Source organism: Diadema antillarum, unplaced genomic scaffold, assembly GCF_040938485.1.
Source record: "Diadema antillarum isolate AM-2024a unplaced genomic scaffold, OU_Dant_1.0 seq00000822_RagTag, whole genome shotgun sequence".
NCBI lineage: Eukaryota > Metazoa > Echinodermata > Echinoidea > Diadematoida > Diadematidae > Diadema > Diadema antillarum.
In genome coordinates this window covers 44351-59768 of record NW_027271699.1, presented here as the reverse complement: position 1 = coordinate 59768, position 15418 = coordinate 44351, and the positions used below count along the sequence as shown (strand labels likewise).

The 15418-nt window shown below is 38.7% G+C and overlaps 1 pseudogene; it reads right to left on the bottom strand.

Annotated features, from left to right (window-relative positions):
- Nucleotides 1-15418, bottom strand: part of LOC139739954 (scavenger receptor cysteine-rich domain-containing protein DMBT1-like) — a 54707-nt pseudogene that overhangs the window by 23702 nt on the left and 15587 nt on the right.

The window sequence follows — 15418 nt, the reverse complement described above, 5'->3', positions numbered from 1 at the left end:
ACAACCAGAGAGAGGGAAAGGAGGAGGGAATGAATTACCCATGTGTGAGCGATTTAAATGGCATCTTTAAAGGGGCGGTAAATGTAGTACATAAGTCGACAGCTCCATGTATAGGCTAGATATGTGGAATTTATCGTGGTCCTTGAGCAGAGAAACCCATACTTTGAAAAACCTTTAAATAAATGAATTACACTGACAATAATGATGACAAAGAGACTCACATATTACAGAAATGTAACAGTGTAATTCCATTACAATATTTTGTATGATATCATAGCTTGCTTGCAAGTCCACCTGCGTATAATCTATGCACGCCTTCTTGTTCTGCTTCCTTGAGTTTCAACTCATCCATTCGTATGGTGAGGCTGCCATGTCACCATCCTTGTTCATTTCATTTTGTTATAAATTTTGAAAACATTCTTATTCTTCATTCCAATCATTATAAATTCTGAAACTCTGTACTCTGTATAACTAATTCATAGTTGTTCAAATATAAAAGTCTGAAAAAAAAATCATCCGGAGGTCTCCTGGTAGCGAGAGAGCGTGTCGACTAAGACTTACCGTAATGGTCGTAAACCCCTTTTCGTATCTCACACAACGTACCCTCGACTTTGGTCGAGATCAAAGAGGTAATAATACTCACTACCTCTTCGTACATATCATTACCTCTTTTGCCAGGATTCACGTTGATATGATTAAATCCTGTACACACACACGCCTCCACCAGTGTTATTATCAAAAGTTTCTAATGACTTCACAATAATACGATAATACTGTTTACCCTAATGTCAGTAATACCGGTTTGACTGCTTTTATCCCTTTCTTTGTCATTCATAATTCAAGAGCACGTCCCCCATTCCCGAGACAGTCAAAGAAAAATTAAAATAATACTTCTTACCTTAATTGCAACAATAATGACACTTCTGACATTATATTTGTATAATTCAATTTAATTGGTGAAGCTTAATTTGAACATAGAGGTATCCCTGAGGCCTGCCTTGAATATACAATTGTTTACCGGTAGTCGTTACATCAATTTTTCAGTAAAAATTACCAGCGTAAGAACATATCACCCCTGCGTCCTCCCTATGGCTGCAATCGTGGTTCCCCCATCCGAGGAAGGAACAGTCAGCCAACATTCTCTCAGACCCACTGCACGCCACGTTGTCCATGAGAATGGGTTGGCTGTCACTCCCACGGCCGAAGTAGGCATTTGTCTCTGCAGCGATGGCGTCCCCGTAGCCGAGCTGTCTGCAAACCACCCGCGCGTCGTTCAAGCCCCAGTTATCATCACACACCGTACCCCATTGGGAGCCGCGAAGGATCTCGACGCGTCCTTCGAACCTGCTGGTTCCGCCGACCAGACGGACTGTATCTTCTGTGTATGAACAAAAAACTTCGACAATAGCATGACATAATCGTGTCTTGTGCTCATCAAACCCTATATTGAAAGTCGTTATTTATAGGTATCATATTTAGACAATAAGATACAAGTATTGACAAATAATGAAAATAATTCCCAAATTCGTAAGATTCAACAACATGATTATGTTTCAAAGAGAGAGTGCAAGATTGTCATAGCTGAAGAAACCGCCATGATGCCTATTTTTTTTATATACCTCATAAGTGAGATTCTCATCACTAATTGGTCAAAAGTATATCATGTGACAAGGTGTAGTCCCGTCTATCTTGCCTTAGGGTTTTCATGTAAGTGATAGAAAGGCAAAACCCTCGCGAATGATTCGTAAACCCTCCGCGACTTTTGTACACATAACAAGTATACTAGACTTCGCGCGCGGTGTCCGCAACCCCTCCAAGGACGTTCACTACGCGCATCGTACACATGCACAATCATCACACTAGCGCACAGCAGGCATGTTTCAACATGGCATGGCGATCGAGTGCTCCTCCGTGATTTGAAGTGAGTTGAATCAAAGATCGTACACTTTGTCTTTAGGATTTCTTAGGATCCCGAAGCAGAGACAAATCTCAACATGTTGGAAATATCGAATTAAAACACGAGCGACGGGAAGCTGGATAATAACATACTGTATTGCTGTAATCTTCTGCCAAGATTTATGCAGGAGCTCGCAGAAGGCCGCGTGAGTACTGGGTAGGGTCTGTACGAAATGTACGAAAACCACGCAAGCGATCGCTGCCATTAATGGCCTGTTTTAACGTTAGTGTTAGAATTTACTTCGTATTTGACTAGCCCTATAGATCTTGACATAGCTAGTTATTAGTAGTGCTAGACCTAGTCTTAAACGATGAGGTATATAAAACAAATATCAACTGCTCTGTATTCGGATGGTGGTGGAAATTATCACTCCCTCGGTGCTTTTCATACGGACCCTTCTATCACCCCTCGGCTAACGCCTCGGGGTGATAGAAGGGTCGGTATGAAAAGCACCTTGGGAATGATAATTCCCACCATCATCCTCAAGAGCAGTCAATATTTGTATACTATCAAACCAGCCTTACTGTATAACCTTCACTGAAATAACAACAACAACAACAAGTCTCGACTTCCAGTCCGAAATTGGGACCATTCAGGGGTAAGTGTCCTGAAGACTTGAATGATTTTTCTTTCATAACCTTTATGGAGAAGAATGCAACTATTTATCGACTCTATTTGCCTATAATTGAACTTCGTGCATAGTGTTTTTTTTTTTTTGTTTATGTTAGCATGACTTATTTGCAAGAGGATGCATTCCTAGTCAAGAATTCTGGATGGAAAAGTATACAGGTCCTGTAGTTTGGGGGCTACGTCGGTTTCATGAAGAACCAGTGGCGTAACTACGGGGGGGGGGGGGGGGCATGGGGGGCACGTGCCCCCCCCCCCCCCCCCCCAATCCGCTGGTAAAAAAAGAAAAAAAAAAAGGTAATTCAAGGGTGGGTAAACTGCTTTTGAAATCGACATGAAAGGGTGATCAAGAAGTAAGATATTTTTCTAGGATTTCTCTTAATCATAATTAAAGAGGTATGTAGTGTGAAACATTGTTCAAAAAGCTCGGAGCCGACAAAAGATTGTGATTCAGCGTGATTCCTGGTTGGCATTCTGAATAGAAGCAGGATATGCGCAGTGTACTCAGAACATCCGAACGGCAAAAAGAGTCACTGCAATGTTGCGCAATATGATTTAGAATGTACACCTTTGTACCTTACGCTTCGTTATATCACAGCTAGATCATTGATTTTGCAGTGTTGCTTTACATACTAGTCTATATTAAAATGCCTTGCATTGCCAATAATAAGACTTGAAGTGGGTTATTTCCTAACTTTTCCATTTATATAAAACACACACACACAAATACAAACAATTAAGGGATGCTCTAAAGTGCATATTTTGGACTTCTCTCCCCTGCTTGGTCACTTCGACGCCCCCTCGCTGGTCATACCTCCCCCAATCATGAACATAAAGCGACATCCTTGACTACCAGTGGCGGATCCAGGGGGGCGCACTGCCCCCCTTAATTTCAAAAGCGAAAAAAAATATAGCTAGAAACGGCAGTTTTTTGAAATGTCAAAACTTTCAAGGTTGCTCGCTTCGCTCGCTCGCATTTAATTGCTATGCCATTCTCCTGATGTTGCTGCCAGTAATTGCCAGCAGTTGCGCCCGGTGCGCCCCCTTAATTTCCAATTTAAAAAATATACCTACAAACGGCAGTTTTGGGACTGTAAAATGTCAAAATTTTCAAGGTCGCTCGCTTCGCTCGCTAGGAATTTAATCGTTATGCCATTCTCCTGATGTTACTGCCAGTAATTGCCAGCAGTTGTGCCCGTTGCCCCCCTTCATTTCCAAAGCGAAAAGATATACCTACAAACGACAGTTTTTACACTGTAAAATGTCACAATTTTCAAGCTCGCTCGCTTCGCTCGCTCGCATTTAAACGTTATGCCATTCTCCTGATGTTGCTGCCATGCAGTAACTGCCAGCAGTTGCGCCCGGCGCGCCCAACCCCCCTTAATTTTCAAAGCGAAAAAATGTAGCTACAAACGACAGTTTGGGGACTGTAAAATGTCCAAATTTTCAAGCTCGCTCGCTTCGCTCGCTCGCATTTAAACGTTATGCCATTCTCCTGATGTTACTGCCAGTAATTGCCAGCAGTTGCGCCCGGCGCGCCCAACCCCCCCCCCCCCCCCCCCCTTAATTTTCAAAGCGAAAAAAATGTAGCTACAAACGACAGTTTGGGGACTGTAAAATGTCAAAATTTTCAAGCTCGCTCGCTTAGCTCGCTCGCATTTAAACGTTATACCATTCTCCTGATGTTGCTGACAGCAATTGCCAGCAGTAAGTTGCCATGGTTGTGCCCGGTGCGCCCCCCCCCCCCCCTTAATTTCCAAAGCGAAAAGATATACCTACAAACAGCAGTTTTGGGACTGTAAAATGTCACAATTTTCAAGCTTGCTCGCTTCGCTCGCTCGCGTTTAAACGTTATACCATTCTCCTGATGTTGCTGACAGTAATTGCCAGGAGTAAGTTGTCATGGTTGTGCCCGGTGCGCCCCCCCCCCCCCTTAATTTCCAAAGCGAAAAGATATAGCTACAAACAGCAGTTTGGGGACTGTAAAATGTCAAAATTTTCAAGCTCGCTCCCTTCGCTCGCTCGCATTTAATCGCTATGCCATTCTCCTGATACTTTTCCACGAGGTGCCCCCCCCCCAATGTCTTGACCCATGGTACGCCACTGTGAAGAACTGACCATGAGCGGTAACTGTAAAGTCTATTTCCTTTAATATTTGAAAATGAATGGAATGAACATGCTTTCATATTAATTTTAGTCGTACTTTGTTATAACGTAAGAAAAAAATGGGCACTCATAATTTTTCACTGCATATTCCAGTCATTCGTAAAGTCATGCGTAACTTTACGAACACTTTTATGAAACAGGGCCCTGGAGGGAGGAATGTCTTCTGTCAAAATATCCAGTATGATTATTTCTCTTCTCAAAGTTACAAGTTAATGCAGCAATTAAGAATTTCCATTGCGGGATTCGGTTCCAATCTGCTTTTATAGATAAAGCATTGTAAAGAAAAAGAGAGAAAGTATTAGAGAATATCAAACACAAGCACACACACCAACACAAAAATTATATATATATATATATATATATATATATATATATATATACAATTGATATAGGCCTATATACGCTCAGCAAAATAAAAGAAAGTAAACACTTTTTCAAGTTTAGATTTCTTATTGATTTTTGGTTAAAAGTTAATGATTAAATTTTTATACCAAATGAAAGGTAATTTAAATGGCTTTCAACCTGATAGGTCAATAAAAAGGAAAAACTTTACGCATGACTGAACACCTTCATAATTCTCTTCCAAGGCACAAAAGTGAAGATTGCAAAAATGAACAAGTTCTCATTCATGTGTAAGTGCTCTTCCATGTAACAACGAGAACAAAAGACAAATAAAACACAATAAAACATATGAATTAAGCTGCAAAATTAAACCTGTGATCTCGATGATATTTATTGGAGCCCAAAGATCAATAAAGGCTAAAAATAACGGAGGAAAATGAAGAATCTTCTGTCAAATCCAAATTCAAATGAAATGAGAGAAGGAGCAATACTGACATAAATGGTGGGAATTTGAATTGATTTATCAAATTGAAAAATTGTAAATAATAATTAGTTTATGAATTTGTCTCATGAATTCTTAAATTACTAAATTGAAGAATGAAATAAAGATATTCTCTTCATTTAATAATTTGTGTGCCCTTACTCCTTATTTCATTTGAGATTTGAGTTGACAGAAAATTCTTATTTTCCCCTCTGGTTCCCACTTTGATTTTGTTGGAGGTCATAAAGAGATAAAGAGAACGAAAACTTATTTTTTTGCTACTTCATTCATGTCACTCATTTCTCATCGTTCACTTGAAGGGCATTTGCAAATGAAAGACAATGATTATGTCAATTCTTGCAATTTTTACTTCTGTGCCTTGGAGAACAAAAATGAATGTGTTCAGATGCGTAAGGTTTCCATTTACATTGACATACTCAAACTCTTTTATGAAAAATATGAATTCGAAAAAGTGTTCGCTTTCTTTTTTGTGTGCTGAGTGTATATATAATATATACATGTATATATGAATATATATATGTGTGTGTATACATATACATGGAGCCACACTATAAAAAAATCAAAAGGAAGTCATACTGGTATTTTGTTGGGCAATTTTGTTGCAAAAATTAAAGATCACACCGTGCCATACTTGGGGGACATGAAGAAAATATTTGAAAAAAAGATTAAAGGCGAAAACCTAATAAACTGTCATATGAACTTTCTTTTTTTCCATAGACCAATTAGTAGCATAGTAAGCTATTAATCAGTTCTCTTCTCTTCTTTTCTTTGGTTGGTTTGTTGTTGTTGTTGTTTGTCTGTTTGTTTGATTGAAACTGAATTGTTAAAATAAAGCAAATCAATTAATGAAGGAAGGAAGGAAGGAACGCTTTGATAGATTGACGGTTGAACAGAACAAAAAGACCAGAGGATATCAAGCTGGCCTATCCTTGCGAATAAGGAAGAAGACAGACTCATATTCGGGACCGCACAAAACATGCCAAATATGCTAGCTCCCTGAAAGAAAAATGAAATAATTTCTCAGAATTGTGTATTTTAAAACAGACCTCATTATTACAAGAATCCGTGATATTCGTATCTAAGTTCACTCATTGCATTAGAATGCTGTGTAATAGTAATGCTATTTTCCTCAATGATGTCACACGACAAAGGATGGCACAGTTCAGCAATTGTTCCCACTGCACTCACCTAACTGGGCTGCTGCACTTCCTAAGACCATGAAAAATGCGAAAACTGTCACGGCATGTCCTGTATCAATTGCCCAAGGCGCCATGGCAGCATACGGTAACCACTGGGGTAGAAACCGCTCTCAAACTCACGTAGAATTGGCCGGAAGAACGAATATTAAGTGTTGTCTTATGTGTCGTCACTGTCCCCGAGAAAAAAACGATCATTGTCTCAGCCTCACTTATCACTGAAATGATCGACCGAAGGCAAGTACTGTCGCTATGATCGCCCTTGGGTGACTGACGTGAAGTCAGAAAATAAAAATGCAAACAAAGGTGATATACATGTATAAAGTAAACAACCTTTGTACTCCAATAAAGCGACATCATAGATCATACCACTGGGCTTTTTTCCGCCATGACATAATCATTAACCTGTTAATGTTAGCTTGCTTGAATGTTCTTCCATTGCAATATCTCTCTTGAATCAATATAGGCCTAATTATTTACTTGTGCAGTGGGATTAGTTAAGTTTACAGAGGTACATTCAATGAAGTATCGTGGCACACAGTGGAGTATATTTTGATGAGCACTTTAATTATTCGAGACGCGTTTGGGAGCGATCCTCTCTCTTCGAGCGTCAAAATGCAAGTCTCCACCATACTGTGTAGTGGGATCAATTTAGGTTACAGAGATACGTTCAACGAAGTATCGTGGCACACAGTTGAATATATTTTCGCGAGCATTTTATTCGAGAGATGTTTGGGAGCTATCCTTTCTCTGCGAGCGTCAGAATGCAAGTCTTCTTCTCTGCATGTTATAATTCTCTTTATACATTTAATCATACACATTGCTTACACGGTTGTAACATACTATGAATAGGTGAATGGGGGTGGAGTCTTCATGTGAAAGAGAGGCTTTGATTGGGCAAAACTTTGGTTGTTATAGGAACAAAGGCGGGACTATAGTTTATAAAGAAGGTAGTATTCTTGGTTTTGGATTCAGCAACAATTCCAAGTAATCAATTGGGGACGGGCAGGATGTTTGTGTTTGACTTAATCTGGTCATAAATAATTAGATGGGGCTAGATGTACAATTCATACTCAAGGGATGATAAAGTTCGATGACTCAACGGATGAGGTGAACAGGTATAGCAAGTCATCATTGTAGAATGGGAGGGTTTAACGATAACTTTGTGTATCATTGCAAAGATATATATATATATATATATATATATATATATATATAGCAATAATAAAGTCACAACAGAGGAATGCAGGGAATGCATTAATAGCCAATCTTGATTTAATGAATAATCCGAATTTTCGAGGATCCTTCCTCTTCTTCAGGGATGACAGTGCGAATCATCACTGTCATCCCTGAAGAAGAGGATCCTCGAAAATTCGGATTATTCATTAAATTAAGATTGGCTATTAATGCATTCCCTGCATTCCTCTGTTGTGACTTTATTATTGCTATTTCTAGTACTGCCAATACGCGGAACAACTACAATATATATATATATATATATATATATATATATATATATATATATATATATGAGATAGTGTGTGTGACGGTAAATGTATCTTTGCCGTTGCTTACAAGTGTCCTTTGTCGACTTTTAACCTTAATTTTGTCGGTGACTAAGACGTATATATGCACACTTCAAACTATCTGGTTTCGTCTGAAGAGCAATTAACGTCTAAGATGTTTGCTGTGCTTCCAATGCTATGATGACAGCAGACATGTTCACACCACAGTCGTGCAAGGTAAGACTAATAGAAAGCTCAGGCCAAAATCATCATGGTACAGCATACGATGTCATGGACAGTGTATATCAGCTAGTGCTGTCTTTTTAAGAGTGAGGGCCCCATTGTATGGAAACAGAGGCGTTCATTCATTTTCAAGATGGAGGGATAAAGACATCTTTATAAAGAGTATAAAGATAACATATTGCTGTTGCCGGATTCCGGATTTAGTCAGCTGACTTAACCACATTTTTCTGGTACATGCCACTTGCGAGTTTAATCACCTGACACAACCTCCTCCCTCCCTCTCGCTTTGTCATTTTCAGAAGTGTTTCACATTCTCCCTTTGTAATATTCAGATCATTCCCAGAAAATATTTACCGTTAAGAAACACAGAGCAGCGCGTTACTTTCATGGATACTGTGTGTACATGGTACGATCAAAAATTGGTACAGCCGTCCGTCTAGTTCTTATTTTTTCATTGTCTCTAAACTTGATTTTCTCATCTAAAGTGAACGACCAAGTGAAGACACAAAGTCACTCAAACGTTTGGATACACTCGTATTTTCATCCCGATGGAATTTAGGGAGTGTCCCAGGGAGGAAGTTGCGTAGTTAGGATGGTAAAGTAGGGTAATTAATGGTTAGGGTAGGGTAAAGTAAAGTAGGGTAATTAATGGTTAGATAGGCAGCCATAGTTAGAAGCTGGTAAGTTGTAATGCTCAAGTAGGGAGATGGTTTGTTCATGTTCTAAATGCATCAAGCTCATGTGATTATTGTTTTGTTTGGTATGATAAAGTCAGATAGAGTGTAGGGTGATGCATTAAAATACAAATTTTGTTCTCTTATTATTGAATTATGGTTTGTGAAATCTTAGTGTACAGCAGGGTATTAAAAAATGCTGTCTTTTCACGTGTGTATTCTGTGCAGTTGAGCAGATATTGATGATTTTAATCAGGTTTATCAAGGTAGACTTACGTAGATTTTATATTACTTTCTGTACATGGCATAAATTTGCATCAATAGTAATGTTTCTCTACATGACAATTAGAGGCACAAGTTTGAAGAATACAGCTGCTTAGTTTTGTTGATATTTGTTTCACTGAGAATAATGATGGCATGCTGATATCAAACGAAATTCAAATAAAAAAAATCACGAAAGAGTAATATGTGTGCAAATGTTAAAACAAAGTATAGCAGAATAAACGGCTTTGATCAATTAAAATCAGTGTGTACATGCAAAAATAAAAGGTAAATAAAAAGATCAATGTGTGGTTTGAATGTGTTTGTGTATGTTGGTTACAAACTTTTTACGCCTACATTGAACATCATGCTAGAGTAAACGTTCTTCTAAACCAGTACTCAAACAAAATGCACATATTTGTAATGACATAGAAACAGTCAGTTATGACAAACTCTCTTTTTTTGTCAAAGTAAGTTCACCATATAGAAATGAGAAAAAAATAACTATGTATAGAGAAGCAAATTCAGTTCAAAACATTTAAAATCAAATTTTATTTCTAATGGATCATTACAAAATCTTTTTTCTTGAAAGACTATTATGCATTAATGTAATATAAAATGTATAAAGATACATTAAAAATCACGAAAAAGAAAAAAAAAGAAAATCAGCATTTTGTTCAGTGAGGAGTAAGGGAGGATTGATAAAACATGTCATAGTCATAAACTCAACCGAGTACAGAAGAGAGGGAAAGTACATCTTCATAATATGGTCATAAATCTTGGTAAAGGCATGTAGGTGACACACTGATGTCTCGTTATTCATACGCGTAATATTTTAGTTTAATTCTTTTTCTATAGATTCATGAATGGTGGAAAGAAATGAGGGAGAAGTGCAAACAACAAGCCAAAAGATTAAATAACCAACAAGAACCACTCCTAGAAATTAAAAATCACGTCACAAGGAAAAGTCACGTCAGTACAAACGTATATAGGAAGTTCAATTAACAAACGTAATATGTCGATTGTTTAACAACGTCATTCGTTGAAAGTTGCTGCGGCATTTATTGCCTCAATGCTTTAGAATGACTTGGAATTTGAATGCAAATTGACAAGGCTTATCATATCAAGAGACCAGAGCTGACAACTATGACGAGATAAACGAGATTAATGGTGACGTCAGACGGGCTAACCCATGACCTTTAAATAGAATTCATAGATATTTTATCAACAAAGGAACAAAGACACTCGTTAACCCCCCAAAAGCAAACTCACCAACAACTTTGCAATGACTGTAAGGTACGAGATTGTAAGGTTGCAAGTGACCATCTCTTCCTCATTTAGCAGAATATTTAGTGAGTATTTAGCAAGCTGTAGTCTTTGTGATTGACATTGATTAACATTTGAAAAACTTGAATTATCCCCAAAATGTGTCGGAATATGATTTAATGTTCGACCAGTTGTTCTCAAAGGCAAACTTTAGAAAGCCAGTTTGTATCATTTAATAATCATTAACATAACGAGCTTCTTAAAGACATAAGAAACTACTGGATGAGAATGGCAATGAACTGGATGTTTACTTCTCCTTTACATTGTTATCACATTTACTTGTTTTCATGTACCTTTTCCCTGCCAGGCGTTTCCATTCTTTTCTTTCTCTCTAGAAATCTGTATTCCCCCCCCCCCCTCTTACTTGTTTTTGTGTTTTTGCAACGTTTAATTGCTCTTCTTTATCCCTAAGTCATTTAAAAGTGATTTAAAAAAATCCTATTCATTCTAATCCATGACAATTCATTTGGTACAATAGGGCTATATCCAATAGCATTGCTCAAATCTCACAGGAATGAAAGCAAGTTTCAAGTACATTTTACGACTTTATTTTCAGGACTCAATTCTTCTTAAACCTCTTATCTTATCTTCTCTTCTAAATCTGCTCAGTGTTTCTTACCAACTTTTTCTGAATTCATTCCTTTTCCTGTATCATTTCTCGTAAAGTAATCATATCAGTTTTAACAGTGTTATTATCATGAAAGTGGAAAGTCGTAAGTCTCCATTTCTGAAAAACCAGTAATGTTATGATACACCTGCATACCTTTCTGTTCCTTAATCTGGGTCCCTGCATTCGTGAATTTCTTGGCATGATTCACATCTGAGCAGATTTTTCTGGGTGTGTTTGAACAAAAATTATTGCACTTGGCTTGTGAAAATGATATTTAATATCAAATTACGACACAGTTTTCCCCTTCACGTATTTGAATGCTTGAACGATTACAAGAGAGAAGGCACTTAAAGAAATGACGTTTGCATGCACTTTTTCATTCCATTGCATGTATTTCATTTCCAACTAAAGGATAACTACACTATAACATTTGCATATACATAGTTACACGAAATCAACGCAGGATATTTATCATAATAAAGGAAAATACATTAATATTAAATATGGTTATGTCCTATGACTTTAGCGTAATAAACAGCAGTTGTTAGATATGGAGGGGAGTGCTAAAAAGCTATCTTTTCAGCTTTTTAATTAGAACACTTCCAATTCACAATGCGATTGCAATACTATATTCTTGAATCGAATGTCTGTTTAATGTTTTTGAACGTTGATGTCGTTGGTCGTTCGAATTCGCCCGAAATTAAATGTCTCAGGCATAACTATATGGAGTATTGCCCTTAGGACTGGTCGGTGAACTGAGGGTAACACTGGATGGAGCAGTAGCGGCGTTGCTAGCAGGACCAGAATCTACAGCGGAAGGACCTGTCACTGCCGGCGACGATGGTTGACCGTGTGCATACGGCGCGTAGAAGAGCCCCTGAGGAACCTCCACGCCGTTGCTACTCGGCGCGTACATGACTGTGGCATAACTGGGTGGCGGCGCCGAGTAGGGAGCTGCGTCTTGCCTTGGGTAGTTTCCAACGCCACCGCGGGCCGCTGCCGTGTCGGTGGTAGCGGTGGGATTCCCGCTGACGGAAAACACGGTTGGTGACTGACGTCGTTGCTTCTGGCTGGATGCCGAGCACACAGTTCCGATGATAGTGAGGATGATGGTGAAACCAAAGACTGAACACACGACGGTAACCCCAATCAGCCATCCAGCCATGCCTTCTGCTTCTCCGTAAGACGGCTCTTAACATGGCAACGATAAATCAGGAGAAAGCTACCTTTACATTTTTTTTTCTCAATTGAAACATAACCTTGTATTATTTTTGCGAGTATGCATGCATATATATATATATATATATATATATATATATATATATATATTTATATATATTTATATATATATATACATGCATAAAAAACTTTATTTGTATCATTTGATATCCTTTGCAAAGTTATATGTAAACGTTTGTGATATGATTCCTAATTTATACTGTGTTGTGTTCTGTTGGAAACAGAGAAGAATGGAAAATAAATGATCGAATTGAATTGAATTCAATTCAATTCACTTGAGTAAATCGATACTCATAAAGGTGACCATTATAAATAGCATGGTATGCTCTCGCAGTGTTCCCTTTTAAGCCTTCGTAAGGTGGATCTGAACTTGTCAATATTGAAACAGAAAAAAAAGATACTAGTAGCTTGACATATAAATAAATCAGAATTCATGAAGATCATTATCATAAGAGTGAAATCACAAATGATGAAGACATTGATGCAGCTTAAAATGAAAATATGGAAAACAGTTGATATCATACCGAAATACCATTTACGTCTGTCAACAAATTTTACCATGCTTTTGTTTGATATCCGTTTTTTTTAGGTGAATGTGTTTGTAATGGATCATTTTATTTTGTGAAAAAATGGTGTCCAAAAGATATAGGAAAGACTACAATCAACTTTGACCGATAGTTAACTATACACTCCCTATAGGTGTTCAAAAGTAGCGTGCTGCCACGACGTCTGGTCTTGCCAACCAAGAGTGAAACCACTAATGCAATAAGTCGTTACTCCGGGGATTATTCGGCAGAGGGAAAATCACGAAGGTTACCAATTGTACTGAAAAGGAAGCCCTGAACAATGCTTGCCAAGCAAGGGGTTCGTACCACTAAACGAGCAATGGACTCCGATGTCCTCACTGTGGTCACAGTTGTTTTCTCCCCAAGGCCTGTGGTCACACGACGACAGTGACCACTCGTATCCCTCGCAAGATACATCGTCGAGGTGGATAGGTCCTCTCCCTTCTTCGAAGTACTGGACAGCATAGACGACGCTAGAGTAACCAAGCTGGCGACAGACGACCTCTGCCTCCTGTCCACCCCAGCCGTCATCGCACACCGTGCCCCACTCGTTGTTATGATAGATCTCCACTCGACCACGGTCTGAAAAACTTCCGTCAACGAGACGGACGTCTCCCTCGTAGGCTATGGTGACGATATTGTTCGGAGAGGAAATGCAAATTATGACCAGAAGTAAATTTAAAAATAAGTCCTACCACAAAAACAGGAACGAAATGCCAGAGGCGTAATGTCAAGGTAAAACTCCCTGGGTAGAAGCAGGAAAGGCAAAGATTACTTTAAGAAAGAATGACAAAGTTTAAATGGCATTGGCGCCGCAACTCTGACATTAACATCGAACCATTTCTCTCTCTCTCTCTCTCTCTCTCTCTCTCTCTCTCTCTTTAATCGATGAGGGAGGAATTCAAGGAACAGTAAAGAACCGATTTTATACTTTATAAAAACCATGAAGACGGAGAGGGTGAGTTGATATTAAGAAAATTAAAATGTATTCTCATTTCTTTGTTTATTCATTCATTTAGAATTGATAAAACAGTAGGGAAACATGTTAGATTGGATACACATGTGGGGACCATACATATTCTATCATTTGTTTATTTATTCATTTATTTTATGTTGACAAACAGTACCGAAACATTTTATCTGAAATCATAGTTACTTTTTAGTTCTATTAGCTCCAACAGGTAGGCCCAATACAAAACAAGACAGAGAAGTGTTAGGAAAAATGTATCATTAAAAAATAAAAAAAATCCTTTGGTATTATATGATGAGCACCAAATGCGTGAACGAAAACAATCAGTTTCCCTCACACAAACACGTGTGTACACACACATGCATGCACTAATTTTTGCATTCATTTTGCTAGTTTTAAATGCTTGAAGAATGGAGACGGGTTTTCAGAAATCGACTGAGGAGACTCATGAAAATTTATAACAGGGCCAAGGTTCCTTTCGTGCTTAAACAATACCTCTTCTATGCGATCCATAAGAAGATTCCTTCTCACCTTCTTGTCCTTAACAAGGTGCCGGGGTGAGTTTTAAAACGTTAACTTTTCGCCCCTTCTTGTCCAACAGGGGCGTCACCAGCTTTTTTTCAAGGGGGGTGCGTTTTGACACTAAATGTTTACGAGATTTTTTGGACAGACATTTGGAATATAGGAAGCTCTCAATCCCTAGACTTTTACTGTTTTTTGAGGGAAACCAAGCGGGGAAAGGGCACCGGCGTAGCTAGGATTTCATCTTGGGGGGGGGGGGGGGGTTAGTATGCGAGGGAGCGAGCAAGGGTAGGGGGAGGGTATGGAAGTGCCGGAGGGGGTTGTACCCCCTATAAATGGATTATGGAATGACGGCGTGAAACGACAAATTACTGGCAGCGATATCAGGAGAATGGCATAACGACTACATGCGAGCGAGGGGAGCGAGCGAGCTTGAAAATTTTGACATTTTACAGTCCCAAAACTGCCGATTGTATCCATATTTTTTTTTTTTTGCTTTGTAAATTAAAGGGGGGGGCGCACCGGGTGCAACTGCTGGCAATAACTGGCAGCAACATCAGGTGAATTGCATAATAATTAAATGCGAGCGAGCAAAGAGAGCGAGTTTGGAAATTTTGACATTTTACAGTCCCAAAACTGCCATTTGGAGCCATATTTTTTTGCTTTGGAAATAAAGGAGGGGTGGGGGGCGCAACGGGCGCATCTGCCGGTA